Source organism: Triturus cristatus, chromosome 2_1, assembly GCF_964204655.1.
Source record: "Triturus cristatus chromosome 2_1, aTriCri1.1, whole genome shotgun sequence".
NCBI lineage: Eukaryota > Metazoa > Chordata > Amphibia > Caudata > Salamandridae > Triturus > Triturus cristatus.
Window position 1 is genome coordinate 466,787,237 of NC_140581.1, and position 10,688 is coordinate 466,797,924.

At 47.9% G+C, this 10,688-nt stretch overlaps 1 pseudogene; it reads left to right on the plus strand.

Moving 5' to 3' along the window:
- The first annotated feature begins 9,444 nt into the window (after nt 1–9,444).
- LOC146865486 (uncharacterized) lies at nt 9,445–10,159 on the plus strand (annotated as a pseudogene).
- The last annotated feature ends 529 nt before the right edge of the window (nt 10,160–10,688 follow it).

Consider the following 10,688-nt stretch of genomic DNA (forward strand, 5'->3'; position numbering starts at 1 on the left):
ATTTGCATCAGAAGTCTTTGCACACACACAAATAAGCTGGTCATGTTTATCAAAAAGATTAGGATATTCTTAAGTCAGCGAACCTTAACTTGGACCTCCTTTGTTTTTATATCAAAGAGGACATACCACATCATACACTCTGGTGACAATTCTACTGTAACAAAAAATACAATAACATCACAAGAACATGGGGTCTTACAGATATAGCTGACCATTGCCAATGCACAATGCGTAGTCTGTCAGTTCACATTTAGATATAATGTTTCACCCTACTAGATTGACTTGAAATCCTTTGTAAAATGTAACTCAGCCACTATTATAAATTGCATCTTGTGTCCCTGTAACGTGATCTGGGAAGGCTAAATAGCACTTTGACTTAAAGTAATGACTAAACAACAAAGGAGCCGCATACAATATAAAGTTGTCACAGCTTTACTGGTGGCACACTACCTCACCAAAGGTCATTTTGAGGACAGCATCAAATAGCAAGTAATTGAGGCAGTGATTACACTACCTTGAGGAGGCAATCAATCTTGCAGTGATTCTACAGCACCAAGAGAATAAATAGATTCAACTGAGTGAATCAATTGTCCATGAACTGACACTGATAAGGCCATATTTACTCTTTCCATTAACCTATCCCTTAGACTGAAACCTGATGCGATATTATGCTTTATAAACTCCTTTCCTTGTTAAAATGTAAATGCATAACTCATATATGAATTCCTAGCATGAATGTTTTTTTTGTCAATTATGCATATACACAGGAGGGTAACCTAGCAGGAGGGTAACCTAGCAATGTACCGTGCTTTGATCGCTGCATTTATTAGGCTCCCCTAGCGGCAACTAGGCTGCTTGTGTCTCTGGACCTTAGACTTAGATAAGGGTTTCTTCTAGGTCTATCTTGTCTATCTATTACTATCCCCATACATAAAATACAGTTTGTACAAATTGTACAGTTAATTTAGGGCCTCATTTAAGAGAGACTTGGGTCACGTTTGCACAACACACCGTGGTACATGCATGATGCAAACCTCTAAGTCAGATTTTTTCAGCCACGCAAAGCCACTTTGCTTGGCTCTGAGTGGCTTTAAAAATCTGGAGTGAAGCAATGCAGCACAAATTGCCGCATAGGTGGTCAATGGGTGTTGTTGTGTGGGTGTTCCCAAGCAACTCCCATGGATTTTAATGCAGCTCCAGATTTACAAGAACTTGTAAACCTGGAGATGCCCCAAAAACGTACACCTTTACAGGGGAGACGGAAAGAGGAGAAATATCTCTATTTCTCCTTGTTTCTTCCTCTTTCTATGTCTGCTGTACTCTGCCTTAAATAAGGTGATTGCTGACTTTTTCCTGTCATGCAGTGCACCTCAGCTAGGTGACTGGCTGTGCTGCACTGCGTGACTTCCTCATAAATGAGGCCCTCAGTGTCTTCATTAAATCTTTTATTCATCTCCGTTTATGCCCTTTTTCATAACACAAACCAAACCTCTCCTTCACCCAGAAGCAACTTTTGAAAGACTCTTCCAGGATGTGTGCTCTCCTCACACAGATGAACCATGATGCTAAGGACTGCCTTTGCAATAATTACTGAGCCTTCTCCCTTCCTGTCACCAGTACGGGATGCTGAGACCTCAAAGCAAGTAGCGGCCGTCGTTGTGGACCAATGGCCAGGCGGATAGGTGGGGCATAGGGGTCGCAAGATGGGAAAATAAAAATATTAATTAAAAAACGTATCTGCGGCTGGCTGCATTGCGCTCTCCTGCTCCTCTTCACGCAGGCACAGGCTCCCAGACTGCCCTGTGGCCAATCCTGAAGCTGCTCTCATGAATGAGAGCAGCTTCAAGATTGACTTGAGTGCCCTTGATTTGCGCTCCCAGACTGACTGGGAGCCTGTACCTGCTCTCTCCAACGCAGCCGGGATGGAGAGGGCTTCAATGCGAATGACGGTTTGACCGGCCTGAGACGGGAAACAGCCTTTACCACGAAGCATTTTCTACGCGTTACGTTTACAACGGTACACTTACCCCGTAAACGTCTTCACAACGCGTATTGCTTCAACGACGTCTTCACCACGCAAGCAACGTCATCACGGAAAAACGTCTTCCAGGTCGGGAAAAAAAGCGTCAGTCTTTCTTTAGAGTCGGCAAAGACCTAAGTAAAAGGAAAAAAAAAGAAGAAAGGGAGCTTGGGGGGTCTCCCCCCTCAAAAAAGAAAAAGCGGGGTAAAGGCGAAATCGAGGTAAGGGCAATGCGAAGAAAAAACATTCCGTTGTAACGCATGCGTGGTAAAGGCATGCGTTGCAACGGAATGCGTAGTAACGACATATATTCGCCTGAGACAGATAGCTAATCCGTCATGTGCCCTTAAAGCAGTGCAATACCACTCCTCTTGTCACCCCCACGGCCTCGCCCCAAGACTCAGCAGGAAAGGAAAAATAAAACAATAATAAAACATGTTTATTATCTTTTTATTTTTCCTTTCCTGCTGTTTTTTGGGAGGGGCGACATTCCTCCGCCACAGCAGAGGAGCCGCCGCTGCTCAAAGCACGTGCCCTCTCTGCAGTCAAGTAAGTGAACAGAGGATCCCAGCTGTTACTCGATGCTCCACAGCTTTGCATGTACTCTAATGTTCTCTTACTAACTTATTTTCAGCATGATTTCTTTCTCAGCCAAGAAGCTGCTCCAAAACCTTGGTTTCTCTCTCCCTTACCATTGTTAGTTTTTACTCTATTTATGCACACTTCGGTTCCCACTGACCTACACGTATCTTACTTATACAATTATCTACCATTTTGAAGTTCAAGGTTTATCAAATTTAAAAAAATCCTAAACTACCTAAACACACAACATACAAACTTCCTCACATTGAGGTTTTTAGATATGCGAAACTCAAAGATGAATTTCCCCTGTTTCATCCCCACATTCCTTTGAGGGACCGCTCTTGGCTGGGATTGCAATTAGAGATCCCAGCCATAAGGGCATGGGAAAGGGCGGGGCTCTACAGGCTCCGAGGCTTTATGTTAACTGAGACGATGAAATCTTGGGGACAGCTCACCACCAACAATCCAACTATTACCCCTGTGCTAATATTTTCTTATTTCCGAATCAGGCTTGTTTTTAGCATGCTACAAACAACCTCTCAATTCACTACCAGGGAATATCAGTTGAGCTTATTTTCAACTTGTTTTCTGAATGGCCTCTCTGGGATAGGGAATTGGTTTTGGTTATTATATCAAACGTGACGTGAGGCTGTGCTCCCCACTTTCTTGACCACTGTTCAGGCCCTCACAGAAAGAAAGATTGATAGGCGGCCAGGGATCAGGTACAAGCAAATGGCCCATAGAGTTGTCCGTGGTGCACATTTTAAAAGGGTGGCCTTTTATTTCGAATGGATGCTCTATTTACTCCCTCAGGATTGATCCAGACCCGTAAGGAGTCTTATTTGGCATGAGCCCTATGTCAATGCAATTTACATTAAGGGAGCAGAAACTTCTTATTTTTACATTGATTGCTAAATCATTGATATTTTAAAAGTTGGCATCGTCCCAAGTACCTACCTTTAATCAATGGCTGGTGAAGATGAAGCGGGATAAACTTTATGAAGAGCTTTATGTACAGGGGCGGCTCCTCCATAATGGCAGAGGAGAGTCACTCCACTGGTCAGAGTCAGTCACAGAAAAATAAAATGATACTAAAACAATAATATCATTTTATTTTTCTGTGACTAGCTCTGGCTTAAGCAAGCATGTGTAGGACGGGGCCTGGCCATGACTGGGAGAAGTGAAGTGCACTTATAAGTGCGCATGTCAGTTGGGCGGACCGTCTTCGGCCGACAAAACAGACATGCGCACTTCTATTGCTCCAGCACAGCTGGTTTGCACAGCCGGGATGGAGAATCCCTGGAACTGTCTTAGTGGCAGACCAGGCTGCTCAGACCAATCCTTTTACTGCTTTCGTACCTTTACAGTGACTGCCAGGAGAGAAGCAACGAGGCGGCCATCGGCAGCAGCGACAGGTACGTTTTTATAATTATTATTTTCCATAAATTCCCTGTCCGCGCCCCCACCGCCCACTTTCGTTTTGCTGCAGACGCCCTTGTTTATCTAAAAAGGGTTGGTACTCTTGAGAAATATGGGGAGATATGGCACGACTTGCTCGACTGAGTTATTATATGATGTCTTTTTAGTTTGGCATGTCACTTCAGCTGTATCAGTATTGCCTATCATGTTGGGAAGTCAGGGACGTCTTGCACGTTATGGAATACTATAGTCCTGTTTTTTCATGCATTTTGCTGGATTTATAGTGTATTGTGCCTAGTTATATGACTTTCTGAATCATGATGGGTGATTGGAATATTATTATGAATTTTGTCTATCTGATTATCTTGACTCAACTCTATTGCTCAGGCTATATATACACACAAACACAGTTTGTGCGATCACATAGGACACAGAGCACCCTTTTTGAGTGACTTTCTGATTTTATGGCTGCTTATGCTATTTATTGTCTGCAATTAAATTACATTTCACATATACAGTGGCTAGGCCTAGCAATGACTGCTTGGTTTATATGCCGAATAAGTGAATCTTTCTTGTATGATTACCTAAAATCATTAACAAAAACGATCTATATTACGACATAAAAGCAGAAATCAAATGTATAACTAGGTGATTAAAACCTGAACGAAAGTAATTTATAAAATCTTATTAAAACTATATTAAAAACATAGTTTTTAGGGCCCAAACGAAATTGTCAGCTTATGTGTATGCAACATAAAACAAAGATGAAGATTCTAAAATCAATATAGATAAATATAAGAAGCACAACATTTGAAGTCCAAACAAGATTAGCAGCATTAGAATGAAGGGCGCCACCCCCCTAAGGGGCATGGCGCCGTTAGAGGCAGCAAAAGCGCCGGTGGAGGAACATCCCTTCCGGGTCACACATCCCCGGAAAGGGGCCAGGGCCAATGAGCCGAAAGCGGAAGGGCGTCGTGAGGGAGTTTAAGGCAGGTGACCCGGAAGTGGTCTCGTGGCGCGAGGCTTGAAAAGCCTACAAAATTGGAGACGCCCCTCTTTTGTCTTTTCACCTACCAGGGTCGGAGGTCGCAGTCAAGTTGCTGCGGTGACTACGGGGCCCACGAGCGACGCTTCATCGTCGAGGCGCCAACCGGCTGCTGGGACAGGTGAGAAGGCCTCACAGTGTGCGCTGCTAGCGGTGCGCAAAATGCGAATTAAATGTATTGTTAGTTCTTAGGAGGTTCCCAGGGTGCGGCGGGAGAAGCCGAGCGGTAGAGTCGAGCGCGTTCATTTTGGGCTGAGCACATTCAATTTAAGAAGCGGAGCGTTTTAGCAATTGCCTCTCTTTTGTGCCCTTGTTGTTCCGACTATCTCGGATTCATAGGTTGTGCCCCTTTATGCCTTTGTCGTGCCACTGTGCGGCGGTAAAGCCGAGCGGTGAAGCCGAACGCGTGTTGTTTGGGGCGGAGCCCCGTTTCTATTTGCGGAGCGTCATAGCCATTGCCTCTTTCTTAGTGCCTTGTTCGCGCGTGGCTGGCGATATTAGTCTTGCTTTGCGTATGCTCCTCCACACTTTCTCCTGCAGGGGAGAGGATGAGGTCCATCGGCGGCGCGGCCGCCCCTGGTGCAGGGAACAAGGGCCGAAGCCTCGAGGTCGCGCCCACATCCTGTGATTCTGGGCAAATAACTGAATTTCTTTTCCGTGCCTGATTGCGCATGCTATGTAAAGCTCGAGTTCGCGCTATATAAACATTCAACTAAGACATCTAAAAACTAAATGAACCAGAACATCCGTGGTACTACTGATGGGCGAATACAAAAAATATGTACTATAAGTCAAGGCAAAATAATTAAATAAGCAATTGGTTTATTAAGCTGTTTTATATTGGAGGGGGGTAGAGGTGCTACGTGACACAAAATACTTCATTTCTTGCCTTTAGTGGCCACTTTAACAGGTAGGAGATAAAAGGGGTGGTCAAAAGGGGTACGCTAGATGCACCACGGCTGGGGCCAGTTATATTGGGGGTATCACATGAGTGAGAGCCTTAGCAGTCCTAGGGGTACGCCAAATACGAGGCCCAAGGAAGCGCGCGCGCGGCAGTTATTAAAACACGAGGGTTTCAACATTATACTGGACGGTTCCAGGACACACTGGGCATTATCATGGGGTGTAACTAACTTTTCTATTTCTTATTAAGCGCAGAATGCCGCCAAAACGGTCAACGAAGGGCAAAGGGGCCCAGGCCAAAAAGGACGAGTATCTGGCGCTGACGGAGCTGCTGGAGGTCACGAAGGAAAAAGGAGTCGAGTGGGCGCTGAAGAAATTAAAGGAAGGGGCAGGGACGGCCGCCCAGGAGGATTCAGGGCGGGGCAAGCGAGCCCGGCGCACACCAGAAAGATTCAAAGAGACATCAGGAGGAAAGCGTCCCAGAGTTGGGGTTTCTCAGGCTGCATCGTCAGGTGAGAAGGGGGCTTTGGAGTCAATAGACTTGGTTACGAACTTTGCGCAAGATGCTATTGTCGCTCCCACAGATACAAGCGGAGGTCCCAACTCTCAGAATAATGCGCCGCCAGTGGCCGTGACACCCTGCTTAAATGCGGGAGCGCCCAGGGCTCAGATAGTTCCGCCACCAGTGGTCGCGCATCCTGGCAGCGGCATCGCGCAAGTGTGGGTTCAGTCGGGGGGTTTAGCGCAATCCCCTGGTGTAATGGCAACAACATCGCACGGACAGGCCCTTAACAATTGCCCTGCGAGCGCAATGGCCCTCCCACCGGCGTACCCAGGTTTCTCGGGGTCGGTGGTTACCGGGCAATTCCCAGGCGGGGTGACGCCAGCGCCGCAAGGGCAAACGACCGGCAGTGGCCCTACAGTCGCAGGGGCAACAGGCAACACAGTGCAAGGGGCGGTGGTGCCGGGTGTGATGGGGCAGCCTACACTCGCGTACAGTCCCTTGATCTACGGTTCAGCCTCCATGGCTCTGTCGCCCTCTGCGGGCAACACATGGCATGTGCCCCTGGACACCAAAGAGAAGATACTCAAAGGAGAGTACGTGGACGTATTCGACCTCATTAATGCCGGGGTTGTCCCAGGAAAAACCAGGGGAGGAAAGGAGGGGGATTACAAGCAAAAGAGGGTATGGGTGGAATGGTCGATAAAGAATTGGATCACAGGTTTTGCCATTTATGCGGCCATCATGGCAGAAAGGTACCCCGCGGTGGCACCCCAGTTGTTCAGTTATATTTCCCTGATTCATGGGGCGGCTTCCGAATTCCCGGGGACGGGGTGGTTACAGTATGACACTAAGTTCCGCCAAATGAAGGCAGTGCACCCTGAGATAGCTTGGGACCAACGTGAAATTAATGTGTGGCATGCGGTGTTTTATTCTACGGTCCCCGGGAATAAGAATAGTTACCCGAGCCAGAATCAGTCCTTTCGGAGTGACAGAGGGGCAGGGGATAAGAAACAGGCCTGCTGGCAGTACAACAAGAACGAGTGTACCAGGGGTGCTTCATGCAGATACAAGCACTGTTGCTCATTTTGCGGGGGTCCCTCCCACCCAGAAACTAGATGTTTCAAAAAATCAGGGAAACCAAGAGAGCAACCACCCCACAATGCAACCAAAGGACGGCCCCCTCAACCATCCGAGAAACCTGCCAACTCCCATTAGGACTCATGTACTGACACACCTCCTTAGCAAATATGGTAAAACGATAGAGGCGCAGTTTTTGCATGATGGTTTTATGTCTGGTTTCCGCATCCCTTCATCGGCCACCCCCGCCAGTGTGCCGCCTCGCAACCAAAATTCAGTACTGCAGAACTTGGAGGCAGCGGAGCAAAAAATCAAGAAAGAAGTAGCCTTGGGGAGGGTGGCGGGACCCTTCAAACAGTTGCCGAAGCCGGATCTTGTATGCTCACCCCTAGGTCTAGTGCCCAAAAAAGAGGCAGGTAAATTTCGCTTGATTCACAATTTGTCCAGCCCCCCGGGTCTATCTGTTAATGACAAGCTTGACCCAGATCTATGTACGGTGCGCTATACAACATTCGATACCGCTATACAAAAACTGCAGGCGCTGGGTGGTGGAGCCTTAATGGCTAAGTCAGATATCGAGTCAGCTTTTCGACTATTACCAGTTCATCCTGAGGATACAAAGTTCTTGGGTTTCACGTTCAAGGGCGAATTTTTCATTGACCTTTGCATGCCCATGGGGTGCTCTATTGCTTGTGCTGTATTCGAGACTTTCGCCAGGTTCCTAGAATGGGCAGTTCAGCATTTCCTGACATCAGTTACTTCTTATGGTGTGATACATTATTTAGACGACTTCTTGTTTATGGGCCCTCAAGGGTGTCAGTCTTGCAGACAGGCCTTGCGGGCTTTCCAGCACTTGACCAAAGCTCTGGGCGTGCCGCTTTGCGAAGAGAAGACTGAAGGGCCTACTACGTGTTTGACATTCCTGGGCATTGAAATTGATACTAGAGAAGGGGTGTGTAGGCTTCCACAGTCTAAGGTGAATGCATTTAAGGCAGCAATAGACGCTTGCTTGGGGGCCCGGAAAGTGACATTGCACCAATTGCAAGTCTTAGTGGGGCAGCTGAACTTCGCCTTGAGGGTCATACCGATGGGCAGGGCCTTCTCTAGGAGTATCGCAAGGGCGATGTCTGGGCTTCGCGCCAAACACCATCACACTAGGTTGTCAGCGGAGGTAAAGAGCGACTTGGCCATTTGGAAAGATTTCTTGCAAAACTTCAATGGGTCAGTAATTTGGCAATTGCCGAGTAGTTCCAATGTTGAGCTTGAATTGTTCACAGATGCGGCAGGCAGCGTGGGTTTTGGCGCAGTGTTAGGTTCTAAATGGTGCATGCAGCACTGGCCAGAAGAGTGGGTAAGGCACGGTCTGACACGGAATATCACCTTCCTAGAACTGTTTCCAATCATTGTAGCCTTGCACGTGTGGGGAGATATTCTGGCTAATAGGCGCATTGTGTTCTGGTCTGACAGCATGTCGGTGGTGATGGCGATCAATAATCAGAGAGCGAAATGCACCTGGGTGCTGCGACTTCTAAAAGATCTAGTGTTGCAATGTTTACGGCACAATGTGTTATTCACTGCTAGACATGTACCGGGTGTTGACAACATAGCCGCTGACGCCTTGTCCCGTTTTAAGTTGGCAGAGTTCCGCACCCAACGGCCGCAAGCAGACAGAGAGATGACGATCTTCCCAGTGGGGCTATGGAAGCTTGGTGCCCCACTGCCTCTGAATTGATAACTGCGTCCCTGGCCCCCAAGACCAAATGTATGTATGAGAAGTCTTGGCAGTTATATCAAGGGTACCTAATTGGAGAGGGGTTAGCGGAAGCATTCTCTCCTCCAAGTGTGTTGGGGTTCATAGTGCACCAAAGAGCCAACGGGAAGTCAGTAGCAATGATGAGGAGACAGTTAGCGGCAATAGCATTGTTTGCCGGGCTAGGGGGGGCCACAGACCCAACAAAAGATCCCAGGGTGCGGAGAGCTATGAAGGGCTGGGAACGCCTAAACCCGGGGGTCAAGGACAGTAGGAGACCCATAGTCATAAGCAGGTTGGTTAATATCCTGGAGATTCTGCCCAAGATTTGCTTTTCGCCATTCGAGGTGCAATTATTTAAAGTGGCATATGGGCTAGCCTTTTTTGGGGCATTCAGGAATTCCGAATTGGTTCCCTCCTCTAAAGCTGACAGGGTGGGGGGGTATATGTTGCGAGGACCTAATCCTGTCTGGGGAAACCTTGAGAATCAGGGTCCGAAAATCAAAGACAGACCCCTTAGGTAGGGGTAGTTGGTCCCAACTGATGGCTGTGAATGGGGCTATGTACTGTCCAGTAAGTCTGACGAGGGAGTTCCTACAAATCAGGCCTCAGGGAGGGGATAAGAGGTTCCTTTTGCATGCTGACGGCAACCCTCTCACTAGATTCCAGTTCAGCAGGGTATGCAAGCTTGCTCTGATTAGTTCGGGGGTAGACGCAACGGACTTCACGTCTCATTCTTTCCGCATTGGTGCAGCCACCACGGCGGCGGGGCTGGGGTTACCGGAAGAGACAATCAAGAGAGTAGGCCGTTGGAAGTCTACGTGCTACGAGCGATATGTTCTCCCGCAATTAGTTTGAGTTGCCAGCGTTGCCTCCTTTTGCCTCGCATTGTCTTGCTTTGACCACGTGCCATCTCCACTACTCTAGGTGCTACGACTCGGAAGGCCCAAATATGTTGGTGCGGCCACTCATTTATTCGCAGGGCGGGACGTGCCTTCAAGAACTCACGCGAGGAGAAAAGACAGGATTTAATTGGTTTCAGCCACCATTGGGTTGGGGTAGGCGGCCAGCATTTGGCGGAAGTGCCAAACGATTTGCAGAGGGCCTTGAATAGAGGTATGCCCACCCCCGATCTTCTAGTGATTCATTCTGGAGGCAACGATATGATCCCCGAGGGCCGGAGGGGCGTAAAAGAGTCCTTGTTCTCAGCCCTCGCGGCGGTCAGGAACATGCTCCCCAATACCTTATTGTTATGGTCTGAAGTGATACCGAGGCAAGTTTGGGCGCGAGGGGCTCCTCCGAGGGCAGTGAATAAGTCCGTAAGGAGACTAAACCAGTCAGTGGCGGAGATCTTAAGAAAATCAAGCATCCGGACCATAAGACATAA